The sequence below is a fragment of the Macaca nemestrina genome, chromosome 6 (assembly GCF_043159975.1).
Source record: "Macaca nemestrina isolate mMacNem1 chromosome 6, mMacNem.hap1, whole genome shotgun sequence".
Taxonomy (NCBI): domain Eukaryota; kingdom Metazoa; phylum Chordata; class Mammalia; order Primates; family Cercopithecidae; genus Macaca; species Macaca nemestrina.
In genome coordinates, this window is record NC_092130.1 from 99161473 (window position 1) to 99174333 (window position 12861).

The window sequence follows — 12861 nt, forward strand, 5'->3', positions numbered from 1 at the left end:
AAATAAGACAAAAGAACCTAAGTAGCACAACCTCAATATTTCAAAATAATAGACAGGAGGAAGAGGAAATTAGTCTGATTTTAATGAAAAGAATGAATTCTAAAAGATTTCAAAGTGCTGCAGTTATTACTTTTAAGTACAGTGCATTTTACAAAGCTATAAATGGGTACCTAATAAGTTAAATGAGGTAAGTTAATGAAAGAATTAAGATTCACAAGAGGCCTACGTTATGTAATTATGTATCATAAAACAGAAAGTCCTTTAACATGCTGAAATTAATTGGATGACCCAGAAATTGAAGGTACATAGAAGTTTTAGTTTGAAAAAGCAACTAATTTCAGATTAATGCTTTGTACGTAGTAGGCATTCAACAAATGTTTGGTAAAGTAAAATGAACCAATTAGCAAAGTCCGTTAGCAATAGTCACTCGCTCTGGACTGAGGATTATATCCAATTCCCGGTGTGTACTGGTAACTGCACCTTCCCTCCTTCCCTCAAAAGCTTATCCAAAGGTAACTGAGAATGAGAGGATAACCTTGAGCATGTTCTCGTTTATTTTTTTTTTAAAGCAAATCATTTAAAAACATCAGTAATAGAACTATCAGTAGTAACAAATTACTTGCTGAATATTGCAGTTAAGAACAACTGACTTAAGAAATTTTCTTCAGAAAATTGCAATTAAAGTGTGAATAGGTTAACTGGGAAGGAGTAATACAGAAAAGAGTAGAAACAGTCAGAATAACAGATCATTTTCCAGGCGCAGCCTGAAGACCTTGCAGTGGTGGTGATAGGGTGTCTGTAACATGAGAGCAATGGGCATAACAAAATATAGAAGTTAAACCAAAAGTCACCTCCTTCTCAGATTTCTCTGCGACACACTCTAACACCCTGCTTACGGTTATGAGCCTAGCTCTGAACAGCAAATCTGAACATTGGGTGGAAGGACATTGTTATCCTCAGCTATAATATTAATTGGAATCTATCCAAAACATTACCTTGGGTACGATCTACTTCCCTAGTTCTTTTCATTCAGCAGGGACTCAAGTGAATTTCTAAGACCATAACATATCTTAGTATCAAGATCAATACTGAATTAGCAGACATGGCTAAGGATAACTGGGGGAAAATAATTAACAAAATTAAGGAGGATTTGCACCACTGGGAACCATAAAAGTTATTTTATGGGTCCATGTAAATGTAATAAAATCTCTGTCTGTGCCACAATTTAATTTCACATCAAAAAGGTCCCCACAGATAGTCTGTAAGATTATTTTACTAAAATTGAATATGTCTATGCCTCCTTACTCTGAGTAAGAAAAAGCTTACTTGGCTCAGAAAGTTATGTTTCACACAGAGAAAGGGATTAAGTCCCATTCAATCACAAGCACTGTCTAATGGCAGCTACTCAAAGTAGGCAATGTAATTAATTTTTATTAATAATAGCACTTTATAATTGGCAGAGGCAGAACATCATAAATCAAAAAGATGCTTCTAAGTATAGCACATACTTTTCTCAAACAAAAAACCAAGTATTAACAATAGTAGACAGGCCGGGCGCGGTGGCTCAAGCCTGTAATCCCAGCACTTTGGGAGGCCGAGACGGGCGGATCACGAGGTCAGGAGATCGAGACCATCCTGGCTAACACGGTGAAACCCCATCTCTACTAAAAAATACAAAAAACTAGCCAGGCGAGGTGGCGGACGCCTGTAGTCCCAGCTACTCGGGAGGCTGAGGCAGGAGAATGGCGTAAACCCGGGAGGCGGAGCTTGCAGTGAGCTGAGATCCGGCCACTGCACTCCAGCCTGGGGGACAGAGCGAGACTCCGTCTCAAAAAAAAAAAGAAAAAAAAAAAAAACAAACAAAAAAACAATAGTAGACTACAAAGCAGACAATGTCTACAAAGCAAACATTCTTAATCTTATTGCAATATATTTTAATAACTTTATTGAAATATAATTCACATACTCTACAATTCACCAATTTAGAGTATATAATTCCAGAGTTTTTAGTATATTCAGAGTTTTATATCCATCACCACGATCGATTTTAGAACATTTTCATTACCAAAAAAGAAACTGCATCTCTATTTGCAGTCACTCTTCCTATCCCACCGTCCCCCACCACTATACCCCCAATGTTAGTTAAACACTAATTTATTTTCTGTCTCTATGAATTTGCTTATTCAGGACATTTCATATAAATGGAATCATATAATATGTGGTCTTTTGTGACCATCTTCTTTCACTTAATGTAGTTTTAAAGTTTCATCCATGTTGTAGCATGTGTCAGTACTTCATTCATTGTTATTAACAATATTTTATTATATGGATATACTATGGTTCATTTATCCATTCATCAGTTGAGGGAGATTTGGGTTGTTTCCACTTTTTGGCTATTATGAATAATGATGATATGAATATTCATGTACAAATTTTTGTGTGGGTGTAAGTTTTCTCTTCGCTTGGGTATATACCTAGAAGTGGATTGCCAGGTTACATGGCAACTTTATATTTAACATTTTGTGAAACTGCCAGATTCTTTACAAAGTGACTATATGATTTTACATTCATATTGATATTACATATAAACATTTCAATTTCTCTACATCCTTACTAATCCTTGTTTTTAATCTGATTTTTTTATTATAGCCATCCTAGTAGGTATGAAATGGTATTTGAATGTGGTTTTGATTTGTATTCCCCTAATGACTAATGATATTGAGCATTTTTTAACATGCTTATTGGTTATTTGTTTATCTTCCTTGGAGAAATGTTTAATTCAGATTCTTTGCCCATTTTTGAATTGATTTATTTGTCTTTTTGTTATTGAGTTATAGGAGTCCTTCATAAATCCCAGACACAAGCTTCTGTTATCAGATATACGATTTGCAGTTTGGGCACAGTGACTCCCACCTCTAATACCATTACTTTGAGAGGCCAAGTTGGGAGGATTACTTGAGGCCAGGAGTTTGAGATCACCCTAGGCAACATAGCAAGACTCCATCTCTATAATATTTACAGGAAAAAAAGCTATATGACTTGCAAATATTTTCTCCCCTTTTGTGAGTTGTTTTTCACTTTCTTTTTAAAATTTAATTATTATTATTATTATTATTTAAGACAAGGTCTCTGCTGGGCTTGGTGGCTCATGCCTATAATCCCAGCACTTTGGGAGGCAGAGGCAAGTGGATCACCTGAGGTCAGGAGCTCGAGACCAGCCTGACCAACTTGGTGAAACCCTGTCTCTGCTAAAAATTCAAAATTAGCCCGGGTGTGGTGGCACATGCCTTTAATCCCAGCTACTCGGGAGGCTGAGGCATGAGAATCGCTCGAACCCAGGAGGCAGAGGTTGCAGTGAGCCAAGATCGTGCCATTGCACTCCAGCTTGGGCAATAAGAGCAAAACTCTGTCTCAAAAAAAAAAAAAAAAAGACAAGGTCTCACTATGTTGCCCAAGCTAGATTTGAACTCCTAGGCTCAAGAAATCCTCCCACCTCAGCCTCCGAGTAGCTGGGACTACAGTACAGGAAGGTGTCACCGTGTATTTTGCACTTTCTTGGTGGTGTTCTTTGAAGCACAAAAGTTTTTAGTTTCAATGAAGTCCAATTACCTAGGCTTTCTTTTGACACTCGTACTTTTGGTGTCCCATCTAAAAAGGCTTTGCCTAATGCAAGGTCACAAAGGTTTACTTCTAGGTTGTCTTCTAAGAGTTTTATAGTTTTAGCTCTTACATTTAGATCTATGATCCATTTTGAGTTAATTTTTGTGTGTGGTGGAAGGAAGAGACCCAACCAACTTCATTCTTTTGCATATGTAAATACTATAATTATATTTTAATGTTGTTTAATACTCATTTCCCCCCTATGCTTTGAGAAATATATATGCTCAATCACAAAAAGGAAAAAGACAGTTTTTGGTTTCTCTCATAATTTTTTCTTGGATCACACTCATGTCTAGTTCGAAAAAATAAATACCCTCCCAGTCAATGCCCAAATGCACTGGTTAAAACACCCTGTATAAACCTATAAGAGGTGAAAACACTCAACAGTCATTGGAATTGATGGGGATTATTAAGTCATACCCAAGAAAATGAATCTTGAAAGAAAATTGTCATTTTATCCTATAAAATTCATGATTATAAAAATTGATAATACTCAAATTGAATAAGGTCACAATAAAAAAGAGTTTTTCCTGTTTCACCTGGGGAGTGCAAATCAGTACAATGCTTTCTGCAGAGCAACCTGGATGCATTTCTTAAGTTTCAAAAATGTTGATGCCCTTTGACTCAATTACCTCTCTGCTTAGTAGTAGTATTCTACAGAAATAAACAATTTGCTCAGATGGATAGATCTACAAACATATGTATCCCAGTATTTTAAGAATTGATTTATTTTCCCCCTTTGAAATTTTCTACTTTACATAAAGTTTTGAGTATACACCCCTATATATATGTATTCACTCATAAATTACATGCACTAATATAATATGCATATTATAACACACATGCATAATAAATTAAAGGATAAGCCAAATATGAAATAAACAATAATTTAAAGTAAATATAAGTTTTCTTTATTAACAATACAGAAAACATTTTTGTTTTCAATAAAATTATTATTAAAATGATTTTAGTGAGAACAACGTAATTAAATGCCAAATTCAATAAGATAGCCGTATTTTCTCTTGATAAAGAGCTTTTTTTAGTTGTAGAAGTGTCAGCTCTGCCATTTTTGACTATTCACATGTGCTTGAGTGATGAATGTTATCTTTAAGGTGTATTCACAAATATTTTTAACTATTTGTCTGTTTTGAGGGGTTAATTTAGTTAAAACTAAGCAATTCATTCATAACTCAACAGGAGCATACAAAAGCGTCAATGCACTGAAAATCATCTAACTGGGAAGTTGACTAATAGCTCTGCTTTGTATAACTTCCAACTAACATTCTTTCCTGAGGACCCCATCCCACATTTTTTTCTTAGCTATCATCAGCTGAAATATGCACATAGTGTGATTGTCACTGTCAACCCATATATTAAATATAAGCATAAATCTATAGAGATTTTCTAACCTTTCCCCTTGTATCCTAGAGATTATTTTATACCCCTCCTAGAAAGAATGCCCCATTTTGGAGATCACTGTCATAAAGCTAAATGTTTAAGAACTTAGGTTCTAAAGTCAGATCATGTTCTACATCTTGAGTCTCATGCTTTTACTGAGTCTCAGTTTTTTCATCTGTAAAATGGGCACAGTAGCATTCATCTGTAAAGTGCAGATAGTAGTATTATGTTCTTTATAGGGTTATTATAAGGATTAAATAAGATCGTGTGTACAGAGTATGTAGCACATTTAGAGCAGGATTAATATTAGAAAATAATATTCAGTTTTTCTGCAAGGATCATTTATTATTTTCATATTCAGAAAAAAAGCAAAACCCTTATAAAAAAACAAGACATGACTCTAAAATCCAAAAAGGCAAGGATTGTGCCTTTTATTGCTCTCTTCTCTACCCCTACCTACCTATCCTAATACCTGGCCCACAGTTGTATTTAAAATGTATTTGTTGGAAAACTGAATAAAGTGATGGCTGAAGATAGAGATGACACCATTGTCGCAGTGGAGAGTCCCTTCACTTTGTGTGCTGGCAAGTATACAAGACAGTGTGGAGGATGGTTTTGGGCAAATTCACAGAATATATTATTTAACTGCAATGCTGCTAAATCCCATTGCACAACCCAAGACATGTTTAAATGGTTTGCTTTTGCTGTGCACATGCCTTATAGCATTCCCTTCCCCATAAAAAAAAAAAAAAACCAAAGATTCCAGACTTTTGTCCGGGGGATTCCATGGAAGGTGGACCAAGAATTTTTTTTCTATATATATAGCTGTGTGAGGATGTGAAACTGTAATTACTGATTTAATTTAGCATCAAAACAGAATCATAAGTAAAATGTAAATTCACACCTTAGAAAACATTCATCCTCATTTTGTATTTCCAAGTTAAGTCATATATTCAGTCTCTGCATGCACAAGTGTTTTGCACAGAAAAGTTCTGTCCCTTGGCCACAACCCAACCTCCGTCAGACATCTTACAAATCCATCCTATTGATCAAAGGGAAACTCTCTGTGTGGTTCCTTGCATGAATAACTCTCAGGAGTAGAATAAAAGCTTGGCCTGCATGTCCTGCTGCTAAGAAGCTGTGAGTCTCCTTTTCATCTATGAAGGACTGAGTATTTCATCAAGTCATGCCTTCTTTACAAGTAAACCTATAATATTTTATTCTGAATTATTCAAATTTGTTTTTTTCAGAACCTGGGGTTGTAGGTCAGTCGATTATAATATCTGGTGCTTATTTGAGGCTTCCAGCACAATTTCAGTTGAATTAAAAGCTGCAATTTTAATTCAAAAATAAAGCCAATTCCCTGCCATTTATTTCAGATTAAGTATTGCAGAGTTGAAAGTAATTCCTTTAGGAATCATTGTACCCAGTAGCGTTCCAGTTGATATGGCTGCATATCCTAAAAGCCAGCTCTCCATTCAGCACAACTTTCCTCACTGTTTCCATCCTAGAGAGCTGCTGCTGACCTGGATGGGGTACAAATCTTATCAATACGGGAGAAAGGCCATGTAACCTAGAAAGCACCCTCAGGTATAGGGAGGCTTCCACCAGCTTTTGTTAAATTTCTATCCTGGCAGTGTGCAGTCTCCAGCCTCCTGAAGCTCTGTGGAATAAAATGGTGAGAGGGAATACCTCCAGGGACAGGAGAGCAAAAGGAAGCTCAGATAGCCATCTCTCCTCCTCCCTGCTTTTACATGCATTTATGGAATTCACCTGAGTGACAGTGGTCCTGGCTCCTTGGGAGAACCTAGGTTTTCTTTGCTGTCCTACAATATCTTTTTTTTTTCTCAACGTAACACTCTGCCTTCTTCATTAGTTCCATTTTAGCCAGTGTGGAAAATGAAAGCAGGACTGAGAATCAAACCCGGATATTTAAACTCATATATTATGCTCTAGTTTGGTCCAGTGGAAGAACGTTGAAGGGAGAATCAGAAGTAAGGTTCTAGTTCTACCTTTGCTACAAATTAGGTAGTTGTGACCCTGAGCATGCCAATTTAACTTCCTTGCGACTCAGTTTCCTCCCTAAGATTCAGTTTCAAACATGGGTAAAGAAATCTGCTTTAAATATTTGCTTTGATAATCAGTTGAGATTATATACATGAAAATTCTCTACAAATTGTTTTCAAGCAGAAGAAAAGGTTTAAAAACTGATCTATCCATGTATATGTAGAGTGGCTTAAAATATTATATAAAATAAAGCAAAATAACCTGAACTAGAAATACACAAGAACATATGAGGCATCATTTTTATTGTTCTATTAGATATTATAGGACGGAGGGAAACTGTTATTCAGGGTGTCAGGAAAAAATGCAGATCTATACATAAGAATTGATTTGAGTTGTAGGCCTAAGAAAACTGTTGAGTTTTCAACAAATAAGCAAAGGCCCAGTCTTGATAATGAGACTTCTTGCTTGACTTGAGCCGTGGTAACTTCAGTCTTGGGGTCAGGATATCTGGGCTTGCGGACAGCTCTGCCACTTACTGTAAGTGGTGTGACCCTCAGCAAGCCATACGTGCCTTGGCTTGCACTTCCTTATCTGGGAAGTTGGGGAAATAATAGCCATCCGGATAACCTCACTGGCTTATTTTGAAGATCAAGATGGTCTGGCGTAAGCACCGCTTTGTACGTACTATAAAGGATCCACTCACATGAGGCACGGGTGAGCAGTGCAGATTTAATTGGAAAAGACTTTCTGTTTGAGACAGAGTCTTGCTCTGTCGCCCACGTTAGAGTGCAGTAGCGCGACCTCGGCTCACTGCAACCTCCGCCTTCCAGGTTCAAGCGATTCTCCTGCCTCAGCCTCCCAAGTAGCTGGGATCACAGGTGCCCGCCACCATGCCCCGCTAATTTTTGTATTTTTAGTGGAGACAGGAGTTTCACCATGTTGGCCAGGCTGCTCTCAAACTCCTGACCTCAGGTCATCCACCTGCCTCGGCCTCCCAAAGTGCTAGGATTACAGGTTGAGCCACCGGGCCTGGCCGGAAAAGGCTTTTAAGAAGGCAGATGAAGAGTGTGATATTTTTACTCAAAACACTCCCATAAGACACATTTCTCCTCAAAACCCTCAAAATTATTATTATTTTTTTACTGCCAATGCCCCTTTGTCCTGTCCTCTGCTAGCTTCTCTGAGCTTTGGTCTCTAAACCTGCATACCCAAGGATAAGGTCTGGATCTGTGTCCCCACCCACCCAATCTCATGTCAAATTATAGTTCCCAGTGTTGGAAGTGGGACCTGGTGGGAGGTGGTTGGATCATGGGGGTGGATGTCTCATGAATGGTTTAGCGGCATCCGTTTGATGCTGTTCTCCTGATAGTGAGTGAGTTCTCATGAGCTCTGGTTGTTTAAAAGTGTGCAGCACCTCCCCTCGCTCTCTCTTGTTTCTGCTCCCTCCTTGTGAGATGTCTCGCTCCCCCTTTGCCTTCTGCCATGATTGGAAGCTTCCTGAGGCCTCCCCCGAAGCAGAAGCCACTATGCTTCCCGTACAGCCTGCAGAGGCGTGAGCCAATTAAACCTCTTTTCTTTATAAATACCCAGTCTCAGGTATTTCTTCATAGCAGTGTGAGAACGGACTAATACACCCACTACCTATTCTCACTAAGAATAGGAAAGGCTGACATACAGAAGATGAAGATTATTTTTTGAGCTCAGCCTCTATATCAGTGGCTTTCAGAAGTTTTTGACCTTGGCTCCAGAGAAACATTTTATGTCATAACTCGGTATGCATATGCATAGACATAAAATAGAACTTAAAATTTCATGCACCAACTTAAATAAGTGAAGTTGCTCCTGTGTTGCCATTTGGGTCCCATGAACCCTTCTGGGGCCTCCAGTATAGGAGTTTCAGATTAAGGAAGCATGGATGGGGAAGAGTACATTAGTTGGAGTAGAAGTGCTGCTCTGATCTGACAAAGTTGGGGACACTGAGCCTTGTGCTAGGCCAGCCTGCGGAGTGTTGTCTGGCTTAAGTATGGGTGAGAAGGACCATTTGGTTTCACTTCAAGGTTGCTCATAATTTGGTTACCTCTTGAAGCAGTAAATAAGCAATTGGAAGCTATAAACAAGACAAGGGCGGAGAGAGGTGAAATGTGATCTTTAGAAGCATGCCACAAATGAAATGTCCTTTTAAAATTATTATAATTTTTCTATTTTTAAAATTTCTTTTAGTTTTTATTTTATGTGGATACATTGTAGGTACTTATATTTATGGGGCACTAATGAGTATTCTTGATAGCTCATACGGCAGGACCTTGTTGTACAGGCCAGAAAAACCTAGAATGGTGCCTGCCCATCCCTGCAGGACCATGTACCGCCTGGTACCCAAGTACCAGATATCAGGCTTGGTACATCACTCAAGCCCAGTATCTGGTGTCTGGGTCTTGAAATTCTTGCTGTGCCAGCACTGGAGCAACCTTCCCTTTAGCTGTGCTTGAACTGTTGGAGCCAAGGAGTTTATAATTTATGGCCATTCACAGGCGTTCTAAGAGCAGGCCTAGACATGGCCTCTTTCAAACAGAAACCCTGCAACATCCCCAAATAGGCTGGGTGTCATTTTATGGGAAAGAATTTTAGCCATGTCCAGAATTGAGGTTCAGACCTGTACCTACATGTGTGATGGCCTGAGCGATTGTCTAGGGGAAGTCAGTTAGCAGAGAGGGGAAAGATACTGCTAAGAGAAAAGCCACCACGAATGAAGGGGAGTCTCGAAGAGCACCATAAGGCAGCAAGTGCTGTGAGATTGCAGCCAGACACTCCCCACTCGAGCTTCCCCTTGCATGGTCCAGGGGTTCCAGAAGGAGAGCAGGACAGAGGGGAATGTGTCTGGGAGCTCCAGCTCTTACTCCGAAAGGACTTCCTCTGAAAGAGCCAGAACCAGTCAGGAAGGTAAGCAGTGGAGATATGCTGTCAGGAACTGTGAGAAAATGCCTCGTAGGAGCAGTGCGGAAGGGAGCCTACGGAGCTTCTGCCCTGGCGCTAACCCTAGGTGCATCCAGAGCCAGAGAGGGAGTGGGCAGGAGCAGAAGCCAGAGACCACTGAGAGGAGACCAGCAGCTCTGATGACACATCAGCTGTCAGCTCTCCCTCTGGAAGCTCCTGCAGAGACGGATAAGGAATGGAAAGGGCCAAAGTTCAATCTGGAAGATGAGAGCACCCACTTTAGTAAATCTGTGTCCAAGCAACTAGAGTACCCTTTACTAAAACCCTCAAACTAGGTGGAGAGACTTTTGGGTTATATCATAGCCAGGCTGGGTTTGCACAGAACAATTCTATTGTGTGTTTTCAGTAGGGATAAGCCAACAATTTTTTCCCCACTGCTTTCACAGTTATGTAACCAAATTGACCTCTGGTTTTCAACGCAGGGTAAGTTTAGAATCTCACAGATGGGTACATCCTAGTCAATGTCTCGTGAGAAACTCTATAGTGAATAAACTGCCAGCCCACCTTTGGTTTCCCTCCTGACTGGTTCTGGCAGGACATCCCCAAGACACCCAGCCCATCCCAGCCTACTAAGACCATGCCATCCACCAGCTGGGCACAAGTGTCCTAATTCCCACCACTGAGTGCCCCGTATCCCAAGGATCAGCAACCTGTGCCACGGGCCTTGCAAAGGGAGTAGTGAAGCTATGAGCTGTTACCTTCTGAATGTGTGACTTTTTCTCTGTGAAAAAGTGCTTTCTTTTCAGGGATCAGAAGAAAGGCTTTCTGACTGGTAAGATGCTATTTAGAGAGAACCCTGATGATTTGGGAGAAAATGTATAGACTCGTGCTATATATTGACTAAAATAGAACATTGTGGCACTATGTCATGTGAGAAGGAAGAGCACTTTGTTCCTTGGGGTGAGAAAAAGCAAGGCCAAGCCAAAGTTTGAGGACAAGCACTCACCATCTCATTTGATATCAATGATGTTTAGAGCCCACCTAATCTCAGACAGAACCCTGCCTCACAAGAAATGAGAATTTATCTCTTTTTTTTTTTTTTTTTTGAGACGGAGTCTTGCTCTGTCACCCACGCTAGAGTGCAGTGGGGTAGCCTCAGCTCACTACAACCTCCCCTTCTCGGGTTCAAGTGATTCTCCTGCCTCAGCCTCCCAAGTAGCTGGGATTACAGGTACCTGCCACCAAGCCCTGCTAAGTTTTGTATTTTTAGCAGAGACAGGGTTTGGCCATGTTGGCCAGGCTGGTCTCAAACTCCTGACCTCAGGTTATCTGCTTGCCTCAGCCTCCCAGAGTGCTGGTATTACAGGTGTGAGCCACCAAGCCGGGCCAGAATTGATCTCTTAAAAAAATTATCCCAGGGATTTAATTCAGCAATTTTTTTCTTCTGTTTGTTTTTTATTATATTTTTTTCCTTCTTAGGAAAGTAATACATGCTTAATAATTAGATGTCATAAAATACCAACAAGTATAAGGAAGAAGTAAAGAAACTTCTCAAGCTTTTGCTTGACCATTCTTCCCCAGCCCTGTCTATGCCTGGCTCCTTCTCACCAAATATTTCCTCTGTAGAGGGATTCTGAGTCCCTGATTCATATATGTCATGTTACTCCATAGTCACTTGCTATTAGATTATGCTAGTCTTACTTTCTTTATAGTACTTACTATTCAACAAGATGAGATTATTTATTGTTTAGCTTATTGTCTGTCTCTGCATCTGCTGAGAGTAGGAAGTTGTCTTATTCACTTGAGTGCTTAGAATAGTGCCTGGTACACAGAGGGCACTTGTCAAGTACTTGTCAAATGGGTGAATAAATAAATAAATAACAAATGAATTCTTATTACATCTTACAAGACCCATGTTTGAGCAAATATGCTCAATGTCTTAGTAAGGGATTGCCAGGATAATCCCTTTTTAGGGGCCTGAAGCCCCGCATACATGCCATTTGTTAATAAGACTGTTTTCTTTGGTCACCATACTGTCTTCTAAAGTACTGGAGACAGCAGACTTTAAATATAAAATTTTCTGATAGAGATTAATGAAAATACAGCAGTTTTATTTAAGATACCCATGCTGGGTTTAAAACATAAGAGTGTGGTTAGCATTTAGCCATATAACTTTTGAAGCTTTAGTGGGTGCTTGTGCCTAGGCAGCCTGGCCTCTGAATGCCTGACTCCACAAAAGAGGGGGCCCAGTGGCTATGCTTTAGGGCAGCACTGGGGACAGGCACTCAGTCTGTGCTGCTGACAACAATAAGGTCCGGTTCCTCCCCTGACCTGATGAGGAAGGACTCCACTTCTTTAAGGACCTACAGGTGATCATAACTATCCCATCCCACCATTCTCTACCATCTGCACCCAGAGTGTTGCCTGGAGTGGGAAAATACTAAATCCCTTAGCTCTCCTCTTTGACTAGGGGTTGTCTCTGTTTCTCCCCAGTGGGTCTAGGAATGAATGGAAGGGAAATTACAGCTTAATTATAGAGGAGAAGGAGAAAGAGAAGGAGGAGGAGGGAAGGGAGGAAGAGCAGTAGCAGCAGCAGCAGCAGCAGCTTATTTGTGGGTGACTCTTCTCCTGTGGGTCTGTTTCCTTGATGTAGATGCCCATCCATAAAAAGTACCTGCTTCTAGCTCTACCTCTGCTATCCTGATATGACAGTCTTTGTAACTTAAAGCCTTCTTTGGGATATAGTCCTAGAAATAAAATAGTTGAGTCAAGAAAAGGTACATTTTTAGGCTTCTGCTATATATTTTTGAATTGGCTTCAGGTCATTACATATTCACTGAAGGTTAATGAGGGGGACTCATTGTC